The sequence below is a fragment of the Vipera ursinii genome (genome assembly GCF_947247035.1).
Source record: "Vipera ursinii genome assembly, chromosome: 2".
NCBI lineage: Eukaryota > Metazoa > Chordata > Lepidosauria > Squamata > Viperidae > Vipera > Vipera ursinii.
The window spans coordinates 124,227,027-124,240,273 of NC_139513.1; positions in this window are offsets into that span (position 1 = coordinate 124,227,027).

Consider the following 13,247-nt stretch of genomic DNA (forward strand, 5'->3'; position numbering starts at 1 on the left):
GTTATATGGGTTGAAAGGTTTAAACATGATTCAAATAAATGATTTTTGTCAGATAGAATGGGAGTTATACAAAATAAGAGCAGGGGAAGGTAACTGTGATGCATTAAAGAAGAGACTATATGGGAAATGATAGCTTCCAAATGCAGAATTACAACCTCAGTAAGTTAATACCAAAAGCATCTGGAACTTTTTATCCTGCTCCTTCTGCTTTGATTATTTTTTATTAAATCAGTTTGAAATTCTCAGTGTTAGACGCGAAAGATTTATAACTTTCAGGCTAAGAGTTCTCTCCGAATAAGGTGGAGGCAGAGAGCACTGTGACATGGGGTAAATAAATTGAACACTCCATCCCATTGAACAGTGTCCAGCTGAAAGCATGCATATAAGAGGGTTTCTTCCTCTTCTCTTACTTACCGATGACCTTTGATAGTCTAGAAGTGGGAACTGACACCTCTCTTCTACTTTCTTTTAGAAACAGGTTACTTGTTAAAAGTCCCACCATATCATCAAATAATGAAAAGCAGATGATTTAAACAAACAATCTGTACTGTAAATAGTTCATACTGTAAGCTGGATGTATGTGTCTGGTCCTGTGTTTCATTCTTTCTTGTTCATGTGAAAAGAGTGTAAACATATTGCCAAAATAGTCCCATCATTAGGGACTAGCTGGTATACTATAATTGCATCTGCATGACATCTTGAATGCAAATGAGTGAATCGTATTTTATTCTAATATGTTAGGTAAGTCTATGAGATTAATTTACTGTTGTGTCATGATTCCCTAAACATTGGATTAGTTGAATAATTCATACGCTCCACATAGCTGGCAAAATCATAGAAACAACCCGACATTGATTTAAGGAAGGTATCTTTAATGCTAGTCGGTGGTAAAAATAGACTCTTGAAAATGGCAAGAACAGAATTGCAGCCTTAATGCTTCAAAGTGCATTTTTCCCATGCCCCTCACATTTGAACTGAATTGCCCTTCCTGAGATAAACCTTTAAACATCTCATGTCTCATTCTCACAACCTCTTACAGTAACCATGGTTCGGTTAATTGAACCATGTATCATGTGAAGTTAAGAATATCATGTGAAGGTGGCCTATGGGTGATATAGAGGCCTGCCCTCTTCCTCTCCACAAACTAGGTCATTGCCCTCAGAATCGGCACAAGATGCTATCCCCATCATTGTTGAAATAAGATTCAACTGCCACCTAGTTACTTCTGTAGGTGGAAATAAAGAGGATTATATCATGACTTCATCTCAGGAGAAAAATATCTTCAATAAATCAGCAAAGCTCATAGCTGCCTATTTCAGGCTCAAAAGGTCCTCAAAGTCATTTGAAACTGTCTACTGCTTTCTAACCATTTATAATTTTAATTCTTGGATAAATGATTGATAATTATAATTCTCTTTGCCCAAGCTATCTCTGAGGAAAGCTGTGCAGATGTAATTTTACTTCTTAATTAATGAGATGGTGATTGACTTGGAGAAAGAGTGGAAAAGCAATCAGGGATATGTAAATTGCTTAATCTAGTGTTATTTATGGCAGTTTATAGTTAGGGACAAAATGTGGGATTCAGAAGCAATTTACATATGGCTACCGATGGAACGTCCTCTACATTTATCCACAAAGCAACAACTGTGTGAAATAAACTGAGCTCAGAGAGAGAATTGACCCAGTGAACTTTGCATCCTGGTGGATAATTGAACATGGATCTCCCTAATCCAAGGACTCTTCAAAATCCCTTCTAGAGGACCACAAATTAAGTAAACTGCTGTTCAGTCTCTTTCCTCCTCCTGATCCCCCTTTTGCTTGCTGGATAGATGAAGAGGTCTGCATAGCTGAAGAGATCTGCATAGTTTTTAGAAAGCTGCCTTCTATCAAGACTGACCATTAATCAATTTAGCCCAGTAGCCTCTACCAAGGTTGTAAGTAGAGGATTTGTCCCAGCTTTCCTAGACATGTTGGTAACTAAATCTCTGATCTTTCTATTTATTGGGCCTTTCTGGCAATTTTAACAGTTGATGGAATATATGGTAAGTACACCTTAGTAGCTTCATTGTTGCACTATAGCCTGGATAAACACGTCCACTCCCTGCAGTGTCACTCTTCAATCCTTGGGCAGACAGGTGGTCAGGACTTGTGTATGTGTGTGGGGGGGGATGTTTGGCATGGAAATGGGAGCACACATAAAGGAAGCCTGTTATTGCTTCCCAAGGTCTCCTGGTGTGCCTGGGAGTCTGCAGAAAGCAAAGAATGCAAAAGCCATTAAAATTGACAGTAACCGGGTACTGATGAGATAGCAGTAAAGTAACAGAAAGAACAAACAGTAGGACTAGCATCAGCCTGGTGACTATTTTCATACCCGGTGAAGACTTCTTTGTTTCCCTAGCCATTTTTTTAAAGAGGTAAAAACATTTAGGGTTGAACTGTGAGGTTCTCTTGACAACAGAACAAAAGTGGTTTGCAGCTGATTTTTTTTTCTCAGATACTTTTTGATTTCTTGCTTAGAACTATCTGTCTGTGATGGAGAAAACAGATGTAAAAAAATAACTGGAGATTATTATTATTTTTACATCTGTTTTCTCCATCACAGACAGATAGTTCTAAGCAAGAAATCAAAAAGTATCTGAGGAAAAAAAATTTGACAGTAACCTGGTACAGATGAGATAGCAGTAAAGTAACAGAAAGAACAAACAGTAGGACTAGCATCAGCCTGGTGACTATTTTCATACCTGGTGAAGACTTCTTTGTTTCCCTAGCCATTTTTTTAAAGAGGTAAAAACATTTAGGGTTGAACTGTGAGGTTCTCTTGACAACAGAACAAAAGTGGTTTGCAGCTGATTTTTTTTCTCAGATACTTTTTGATTTCTTGCTTAGAACTATCTGTCTGTGATGGAGAAAACAGATGTAAAAAAATAACTGGAGACTGCAGCCCTTTCCTCCCTCTCTTTCAGATGTGACTAGGGTTACCCCTAGCTCCTCTCTTTGCCTAATCCTATCAACTGACCCTGCTTGCCTACAGATAAAGCCCCCTGCAATTCCAATTTAAACCAAAGAATAGAAACCTCATTTACCTGTTCCCAATGCAGCCTGAGTACAGTCCTAATAATGGAATTGCAACATAATAAGGCGAGAAACCACAAGATTCCACTCTTAACTGAGAACAACTCACCTGATTACCTCAACATTCCCTCTCCTTAGCAATGGATTTTCCCCAGCTCGGTTATCCCTCGTGAAATGGCAGTTTTGACTAGCAAAATAATCTCATGTACATGAGCAAGGACTTGCCTAGCTTTTCCCCACATTTCTAATAAATCAGGTCCCTAGAGTTTCTCCCCCTGCAGCTCTCAACTTCTACAAAAATATTTCTTTTCCCATTGTTCTGGATTCCTCATTCTTGTAAAACTGGAACCTAATTATTGTTGAATAAATGGTTCTTTTTTTTCAGTCAGCTTAAGTCAGCTTAATTGCCCCCAACAATCTGGGTCCTCATTTTACCTACCTCTGAAGGATGGAAGGCTGAGTCAACCTTGAGCTTGGTGGGACTCGAACCTGCACTAATTGCAGGCAGCTGGTGTTACTTAAGGAGGCATTAGCCCACTGCTCCACCAAGGCTCTTGTATTTTCCATACAAGACTGAAAAGGCTCTCACTGAAGTACTAACTAGAACTAATTAAGCTTGTTTTTTAAGCCTAGAGTCCAGAGTCAAGTGACCCTGGCTTTAAACTGGCTAGTTTTACCTGTTTTTTTATTGCCTTTTCATTAAAAAATATAGTTATTTTACTGAATACTGTGTCAGTGTAAAATAACAATTTTGGGTTATGTTATTATTCAACCTAGTGAAAGATTTTTTTTGTAATAACTATACTAAATAGAGAACAAAAGTGGGCTCTTTATACTTTTAATTTCTCCTAGCAAGGATAGGCCATGAACTTTAAAATGAGGTGCCGGGGTCACCCTCCAAAAAAGAACAGGTGGACTTGAGAAGGTCATAAATGTGAGAATTTCTCAAAATGTTACTTTTTCATCACCACCATAACTGTAAATGGTCACTAAATGAGGCAGTTGTGAAACAAGGATTACCTGTTGTCTTGAGGATATGGATTTTTACACAGGTAGTCCTCAACCTACGACCACAATTGAGCTCAAAATTTCTGTTGAGAAGCGAGGCAGTTGTTAAGTGAGTCTTGTCCCATTTATAACCTTTCTTGCTGTTAATTGAATCACTGTAGTTGATGAGTTAGTAACCTGATTATTCTGGCAGTCATGTCACTTTTTCCAGTGCCGTTGTAACTTTGAACAGTCACTAAATGAACTGTTGTAAGTTGAGAACTACCTGTATTATCTTTTACATTTATATTTATATGCAGGTTAAATGTAAGATATGGAATTTATTAATACTCCAGTAGAAGTGGCTGCTCCATTAATGGGTATTGACAGTTTTTCTTCCAGTTCTCAGCTGAACTGCTGCACATAAAGCTCCCCAAAACTGCTTACATTTTTCTTAGAAACTCATTACAAAAATTATGAGGACCAGATAATTAATACTGAAAAAGCTTCTGTACATTTCTTTTTGTAGACGGTGATTTCCTCAGCTCCATTGCTATAGCAAACTGTGTAGCTCCTATTGTTTTTCACATCAGTAGTAATGAAATCTTAGAATAACACACTGGTTCAAATTGAGAAACAAGTGTGCAAAGGTTATATATATACTGACATCCTTTCCATTTAACTTATATGCAAAACATATAAATGAAACATATTGGATTGGAAGAAGTTGGGATTAACATTACAGCAAGAAATGTTAACTTCATCTATGCTGAAAAAAATCACTTTGGTGACTGGAAGCAAGGAAGGCTTTAGAAAATATTTATTTATTTATTTATTTTATTATATTATATTTATATACCGCCCTTTCCCGAAGGACTCAGGGCGGTTTACAGGGTGGTTAAAACAAAAAATACAAAAGTTAAAAACAGATTAAAAAAATTATATCCGTCCCTGAACAAATAAAACCCCAGTTAAAATTAAAATTAAAATATCTTGCCCAAAGTGACAGAGGACATGGCAAAAGCCCTTTTGCTCAATTTTTTAAAAGTAGTCTGCTAGTGAGAGTTCATCATGGAAGAAACAGTAGTGGAAGAATAGCAAACTTTGTCTTCCTGAGCACAAAAACCCACAGGGATAAATAAAATCCCTGCTTTTTGCAAGAGAGCTGTGGCAAATTAGATAAAACATTGAAGTATAGACATCACGCTGTCAAGGAAAGTATATCTTGTCAAGGTCATGGTTTCTTTAGCCATAACATATAGCTGTAAAAGCTGGACCATCAGATAGGCTGAACAAAGAAAAATTGGTGCGTCTGAGTAGTAGTGCTGGAGAAATCCTGTAGAGTATCATGGACAGCAAAAACAAATCTAGATGAAGTAACTTTTAGATGAAGTCAAACTAGCTTACTTGAAGCACTAATCATGAATTTAAACCTTAAAGATATTGGACACAGAATGCACAAGCAAGAACGTCTGGGGAAGTCTGTGCTTGTAAAAAACCAAAGTGTCAAGATGGCTTGACACTAGCACCAATAGCTAGCATGATCTACAACAGGGGTGTCAAACTCAATTTCTTTGAGGGCCGCATCAGCATTGCAGTTGCCCTCAGGGGGCCAGGTGGGTATGGCCTGGGTGGGCGTGGCTAGAGTGTGTATGGCCTACTGGGTGGGCGTGGCCAGCTCTACATTATTTGCATCAAGGGTGCCTATGGGGGCCTGGGCAGGAGTGGGACAGATCTGAGGGTCTCTGGCAGGAGGAGGGTCTCTGGGCCAGGGCCAAGGCAGTGGGGGCCGTTCCCTCACTGTTTCCAGGATGGCTTCGCGGGCCGCATGAAACCACTTTGCGGGCCGGATCTGGCCCCCGGGCCTTGTGTTTGACATGTCTGATCTACAAAATCTGAAAGCAGCAATTACTGAGAGTCAGAAGAGACTCTGGAGACACCTGGAGAGTCAGAAGCAGCTGAACAAGAGGCCGATTATCAACACCAAACCAGTTTGCAACTGAACAATGGGAGGAGATGGTTGTAAGGAGGAAAAGTGTGAAACTTTTCCCCCTCTTTCATACATTTTTTTAGGTAAGGCTGCTTTTCTGCTGCTTTTTACTGGCAGCAAGGAAAGAATAGTTTCCTTGGTGTGCATTATTATCCCTCAAATGAAATTCTCTTATCTACTGGGCAGTGATGTGAATAGAGATTTCTATGAACTGTGGAAGTGGATTCAATTATAAATGAAGATGTTCCTCTTGGGATTGTGTTGAAGACTCTGTGAAGCTAGGGCAAGCTGTTAATTTCAGTCTCTGCTTGTCTTCTCCCTAATAGTTTTAAAAGCCTCTCCATACAAGGATCTTGCGCCAGTTCAAAAGCAACGGTAGATCCACATGGTTTGTCAGAGAAGGGAACTAATATGTGGTATATTCAAAACTAATCCTTCTTTTAACTACTCGGATACTTCAATCTTTGAGGTCCTTTTCCCATTTGAAAGAATTCTGATCTCACACATCTCCTGACTTCTGAGTTGCAACTGCCTCAAAGAAAAGATAGCTTAACCTCTCTCTTTTAATCTCCCCAGCATAGGAACTGCTGGGATTTTGAATTTGCATACCAGACAAATGCATGCAACCTGAAGCCAGGACTTAGCGTGGGATGCAGATTTTTTTATTGGGAACTATTTTTATAATTGTGGGGCCTATGGCAATTTGAGCTAGAACAATTACTTTTGCTGCTTGTTCCTGGTATTGTGAGATCTATAGAACTGAATTCAATCAAGGGTCTTCAGCTGTTTTTGAGGGTGTTTTTATTTTGTGCCTTCAAATCAGTCTTAATTCCTGATGACTGCCTGGGCAGCTCTTTATAGTTTTGTTGACAAGATTTTTTTTCCCCATTTGTTATACCCTTTCTAGGGTTGAGAGGGAATAACTGACCCAAGGTCACTCAACTGGCTTTTATGCCTAAGGTAGGAATAGAACTCCTGGTTTCTAGACTAGTGTCTTAATCATTATATCAACCTAACGTTTTTTTGAGGCTTTAATGAATGGAATCTATGGAGGTATGGAAATACCTTAAATATTTTTTCCTCTTATTTTTTGAGTCCATTTTAATCAATGGGTAAAAGAACGGGAGTGTATGGAGAAATCCAAAATACTACAAATAACTATGGAAGTTATACTTACTAATTAGTTTTATTGGGTCAAATACAAAGTATCCACCTGAGCATTTCAAGTACTGAATTATATTTTAGATGGGGCTCCCTTCATGAGTGGAGTCAGAACACCTCCCGCTAAAAAGACCCTGTTCTCTCTTTCATATCGGTCTCTACATTTCAATTGCAGTAAACAGAAAGAATCCGAGAGAGGGAATGAGGTATATTAGATCCTCTCCCATCACCTTCTTATTTCAACTCATATTCCCACCTGATCACCACTTTCTCCTCTGGAAACTGCTAAATAAATAATTGGTTCAGATGCAGGAAAGCCCCTGGCGGTAAACTGATTTCCTTGAATTGCTGAAAAGAAATTACGGGTTTATGATTCCCCCTCTGGCTTCCAATATTACCACATTGGAATTAATCCATTCTAGATATCTACAAATTAAAATGGTACTAATACTGTCCTTTCTGCAGTGGAATGAGTCTTGAACATATACTGCCTTGGTGGAGCAGTGGGCTAATGCCTCCTTAAGTAACACCAGCTGCCTGCAATTAGTGCAAGTTCGCATCCCACCAGGCTCAAGGTTGACTCAGCCTTCCATCCTTCCCAGGTAGGTAAAATGAGGACCCAAATTGTTGGGGGCAATTAAGCTGACTTTGTAATAATGCCGCTTGGGGTGTGTGTGAAAGCCCTAATAAGCAGGCATATACATAGAATGAAGGCTACTGCTAAGCTTGTAAGACGCCCTGAGTCTTCGGAGAAGGGCGGGATATAAATGGAATTAAAATAAAATAAAAAATAAATAAAAGCAAATGTGATATAATTCTAGAAAAGCCTCTTGGAAATTATGAGAATGAATCCCTTGAAATAGATTCTAGATAGCAGTCTTGATGCAATTATCACGATCAGTGTTGTTACAAGAACCTACATCTGTTGTTTCAGATGGATGTCTACCTAGGAGTGTACTCATAAGAATTTAATCTCAAGGATAGAGGGCTAATTTCAAGGATAGGTAGGTGAGCACAAGGGAAAGATTAAGTGGTAAGTTTCAGCTCTTGCAAAATAAATTTCATAGTGAAAAAATATCAAAATAAAACCAGTATAGTGTGAAGCTGTTTATGAATTTGATTCAGCAATCTCTAATCATAAACGGTAAGTGACATCAAGAGATTAAGATCTAGTTTGGATTAGAAGGAACCTACACAATAGCAAGTGTCCTGGGGGCAACTCTTGCTCTCTATATAGTGACTTGAAAAAGAGAGAAAGAAATCCTTAAACTGAGCTCAAATTCTAGTCCCCTGGGGGAGGATGGGGGGTGGGGTTGCCAGCATTACATAATTTGCCATTGCCTTCTCCCAAAATATTAAGTACTTAAAACTATTTTCTAAATTATAACTATTTTTATTTCTTGGGACCTTGGTACATTATTGATAAACCTCACCTACTTTATATATTGGGTCCCAAGATCTACAGACACAGGTTTATAAACACACTGATGTTGAAAAAGGACTGCGCTCTCAATACCATCACTGCCATCATTTATACAGTTTTACTTTATATAGTTAGTATCAATATGCTTCTATTTGCTTTTTTCTAGGAATCATTCAGGATGAACTTAATTAACTTCTTTTTGGGATCCTATTTTACCACCCATTATGAGAAATCAGCAAAGGTATAAAAATAACATGTCCCTAACTAATGTTGAAGGAAAAGTCTTCATTGTGGTTCAGTCCAAGCCGGGGATAAACAACATGGCGACTGCTTTAGAAAGAAGGTTGCAGTCTATTGAAGAGGAGAGCCAGACAGCAAGATGACTCTGGAAGAAAGGAAGGGGAGAGCATATGTAGGGTGTGGGGTTTTATACCCTCTTGAGCCTTTTGTTTGGAGTTGTTTCCTGTTCCTGTTTGAGGCTATTTCCTGTGTCACATATTCTGACCTGAGTCTTGGGTTTGCCCTTTGGCATCACCCACAGCCCAGTCGATGCCTTGGTGGATGCCTGGGAAAGGGCGGCCGCCGGGGCACTTGACTGTGTTGTACCCTTGCGACCTCTGACCCGGCGCAGATCCCGTTGGGCTCCATGGTTCTCTGCAGAGCTCCAGGAGATGAAGCGTCGGAGACGGGGTCTAGAGAGCTGTTGGAGGTCCAGCCAATCCGAATCTGACCGACTGCAGCTAAGAACCTTTATAAGGTCTTATCTTGCGGCGATGAGGACGGCAAAGTCTAATTACTTCGCTGCCCTCATCGCGTCTGCAGATAATTGCCTGGCCGCCCTGTTTAGGGTGACTCGCTCCCTCCTTAACCAGGAGGTGAGGGAGGATCCCTTGCAGGGACGAGCCGAGGAGTTTAGTCATCATCTGGCGGACAAAATCGCTCAGATCCGGGCCGGTCTGGACTCTGACTGGGCAGTCTGATGTGGAGGAATCGGACAGTCTTGAGCATGTTATCTGGACTGAGTTCGATCCTGTTTCCCCTGATGATGTGGACAGGAACATGGGGAGGCTGAGCACCACCACCTGTTTGTTGGATCCGTGCCCCTCCTGGCTGGTTTATGCAGCCCAGGAGGAGACACGAGGCTGGTTCCAGGCAGTAATAACTGCTTCTTTGAAGGAGGGTGTCTTCCCTGCCACCTTGAAGCAGGCAGTGGTGAGACCCCTCCTCAAAAAGCCTGTCCTGGACCCGGCTGCTTTAAATAACTATCGTCCAGTCTCCAACCTTCGCTTTTTGGTGAAGGTTGTTGAGAGAGTGGTGACGCATCAGCTTCCTCTGTTCCTGGAGGAAACTGATTATCTGGACCCGTACCAATCGGGTTTCAGGCCCAGATACAGCACGGAGACGGCATTGGTCGTGCTGGTGAATGATCTCTGGCGGGCTCGGGACAGGGGTTGTTCCTCTGTCCTGGTCCTATTAGATCTCTCAGCGGCTTTTGATACCATCGACCATGGTATCCTACTGCAGCGTCTCAGGGGGTTGGGAGTGGGAGGCACCGTTTTACGGTGGTTCTCCTATCTCCTGGGCCGCTCGCAGTCAGTGTTGACAGGAGGGCAGAGATCTACCCCGAGGCCTCTTGTTTGTGGAGTTCCTCAGGGGTCAGTTCTCTCGCCCCTCCTGTTCAACATCTATATGAAGCCGCTGGGTGAGATCATTCATGGTTTTGGGGTGGGGTATCATCAGTACGCTGATGATACCCAACTTTTTCTTTCCACCCCGAACCAACCCAGTGATGCCCTCGCCGTGATGTCCCGTTGCCTGGAGGCGGTCCAGGTCTGGATGGGGAGAAACAGGCTTCGTCTCAATCCTGCCAAGACTGAGTGGCTGTGCATATCGGCATCTTGGGTTAACCAGACCATTCCACCTTTAACGATGGGGGGGTGAGGTGTTACCCCCCGTTGATAGGGTTCGCAACTTGGGCGTCCTCCTTGACTCCCGGCTCAACTTTGAAGATCATATAGGAGCCATGACCAGGGGGGCTTTTGCCCAGGTTCGCCTGGTGCGCCAGTTGCGATCCTATCTGGACCGAGATGCCCTACGCACAGTCACTCATGCACTCATGACCTCCCGTTTAGACTACTGCAACGCTCTCTACATGGGGCTGCCCTTGAGGACCACTTGGAGGCTTCAGCTGGTGCAGAATGCGGCCGCGCGAGTTGTGATGGCGGTTTCCCGATACTCCCATGTAACACCTCTATTCCGTGAGTTGCATTGGCTCCCGGTTGCCCTCCGGGTGAGATTCAAGGTGCTGGTGATGACCTATAAAGCCCTAAATGGCTTGGGGACACCTGCTGCCGGCATCAAGCTCCCTTCATCCAGTGCGCTCCCACAGGGAGGGTCTTCTCAAGGTGCCGGCGGTAAAAGATTGCCGGCGGATAACACCCAGGGGGAGGGCCTTCTCAGTGGGTGCGCCTGCCCTTTGGAACCAGCTGCCCGTGGAGCTTAGGACTGCCCCCGACCTCCGTTCATTCCGCCGGGACCTGAAGACCTGGCTCTTCGAGCTCTCTGGCCCAGGCTGAGAATTGTAATTTTAATTTTAACTGGGGTTTTTATTTGTTCAGGGATTGATATAATTTTTTTAATTGTTTTTAACTTTTGTATTTTTCATTTTAATCACCCTGTAAACTGCCCTGAGTCCTTCGGGAAAGGGCGGTATATAAATATAAATAAATAAATAAATAAATAAATAAATCAATCAATCAATCAATCTGTGGGTTAATCCTATTATGTCCTGTCTTAAGAGTTTTGGTGGGGTATGTACATTTTAGGTGTCTTTGTCTTCTTAATTTTCTAGCTGAGGGCTTCCTGGATGGTTTACATCTGCATTTCTGTAGAGCTGGTTTCTGCTTGGGGGAGGGAGACTTGGGGCTATTAAGAAAAACTGGGCATGCTTTTCTGCTTCTTTAAGATCCTTTGAGGAAATATATTTTTCTGCCCTTTTAATATTTCCTTCTCTGGGGGGGGTGACTTCCCACACTAATATTCATTTTGGTACTACTCAGTGTATTTGTACTACAGATCCATTTTTTTTCTCTTAAGTGTTATAAGTGGGTGGTTGCACAGCAAAGGAGAAGAGATCATTGCATCATAGAATGATACATAAATGAAGTTATAACATGGACCTTGATTTCTTTTCTGTATGTAAGAATGGGGTGTATCTCTAGCAGCATTTCCCTTGTTATTAAACAAACGCATTGTTTTAAAACACAGAAAAAGAACCTCTTTCTCCAAAAAAACCCCCCAAGTTAGCTCCTGGGCTAGAAGCTTCCTTTACAGCAGGGGTGTCAAACTCGCCACGTCACGTGACGTGTTGTAACGTATCACGACTTTTTCCCCATTGCCGGAGCTGGGGTGGGTGCGGCTTAGGCATGATGCATCTGGTCTGCGGGCCAGCAGTTTGACACCCCTGCTTTACAGGTTTTACTTAGATTTTTGTTATAGTTACTTCAGTGTTTAAGCAATCACTTAATTTAATTTCTACCCATCACCAGACATTCACTCTATTCCTTTCAAAAGTAATATTGGGTTAACTACTGAGTGTTGCTTTTGAAATGCTGGGGGAAAAGCTCTTTGGTTTTTTTCATCTTCTTGCTGACTTCCATTCCTGGCAATGGCTCTTCTCTAAGCAGGTCTGCCACTTCTAAATATTGTGCAGATACTTCTGGTTCTGCTTGACAGCATTCCTTAAGCCATAGAACTCATCCTTTTCGCTAGTTTATTTCAACATATGGTAATAATTAAACTGTTGATTAAATCAGATAATCTATTTTATGTGCCTATAATTTTAAGTGCAAGCAACTCCACTTTATATGGCAAACACTAGCTGAGGGTACATCCATAACAAACTCATTTGTAGTGTGGATATCTTTAACAAACATCTGAAAAATTGCTAATTCATGTTAGCAATAGCACTTAGACTTATGTATTGCGCTCTCTGAGCAGTTTACAGTCAGCCTATTGCCCCTAACAATGTGTGTTCTCATTTTACCGAACTTGGAAAGATGGAAGGCTGAGTCAACCTTGAGCCGGTGAGAATCGAACTGATGAACTGCTATTGGTTGGCAGTCAGCAGATGTAGCCTGCAGTTCTGCATTCTAACCGCTGCGCCCACCACGGCTCTTTAAAACTATAGTTGAATTAATTAGACTTTAGAGATTTGCTGTACAAATCCTGGTGTATTTGGAGCAGCTGCTTTTGTCCCACAGAGAGCAGAGTTGCCCTGTAACTCTGAAAATTGCAAAAATGATTGAGATTTTTGCTACGTTTAGGTAAACCTGGGGATATGATTACATGTATAAAGCCTGGATGAATGATTAACAAAGTAATCAATGAGGACAATATCCTTTAATCAAAACAAAACTCATGGAAGACTGGTTCAGAGCAAACCTTACTTCCCTCCAAAATGTGTTCTGTGTCTCTTAATGGTTCTCATGCAAGTTAGGTTCTTGTGACCTCAATTGTAATATTTCATATATTTTTCCTTGGATTGTCATGGAGTCTTCCCTTCCTTCAGCTGGTTCTTTTGGTGTTGGACTTTGATTCACATAACTTCTCTAC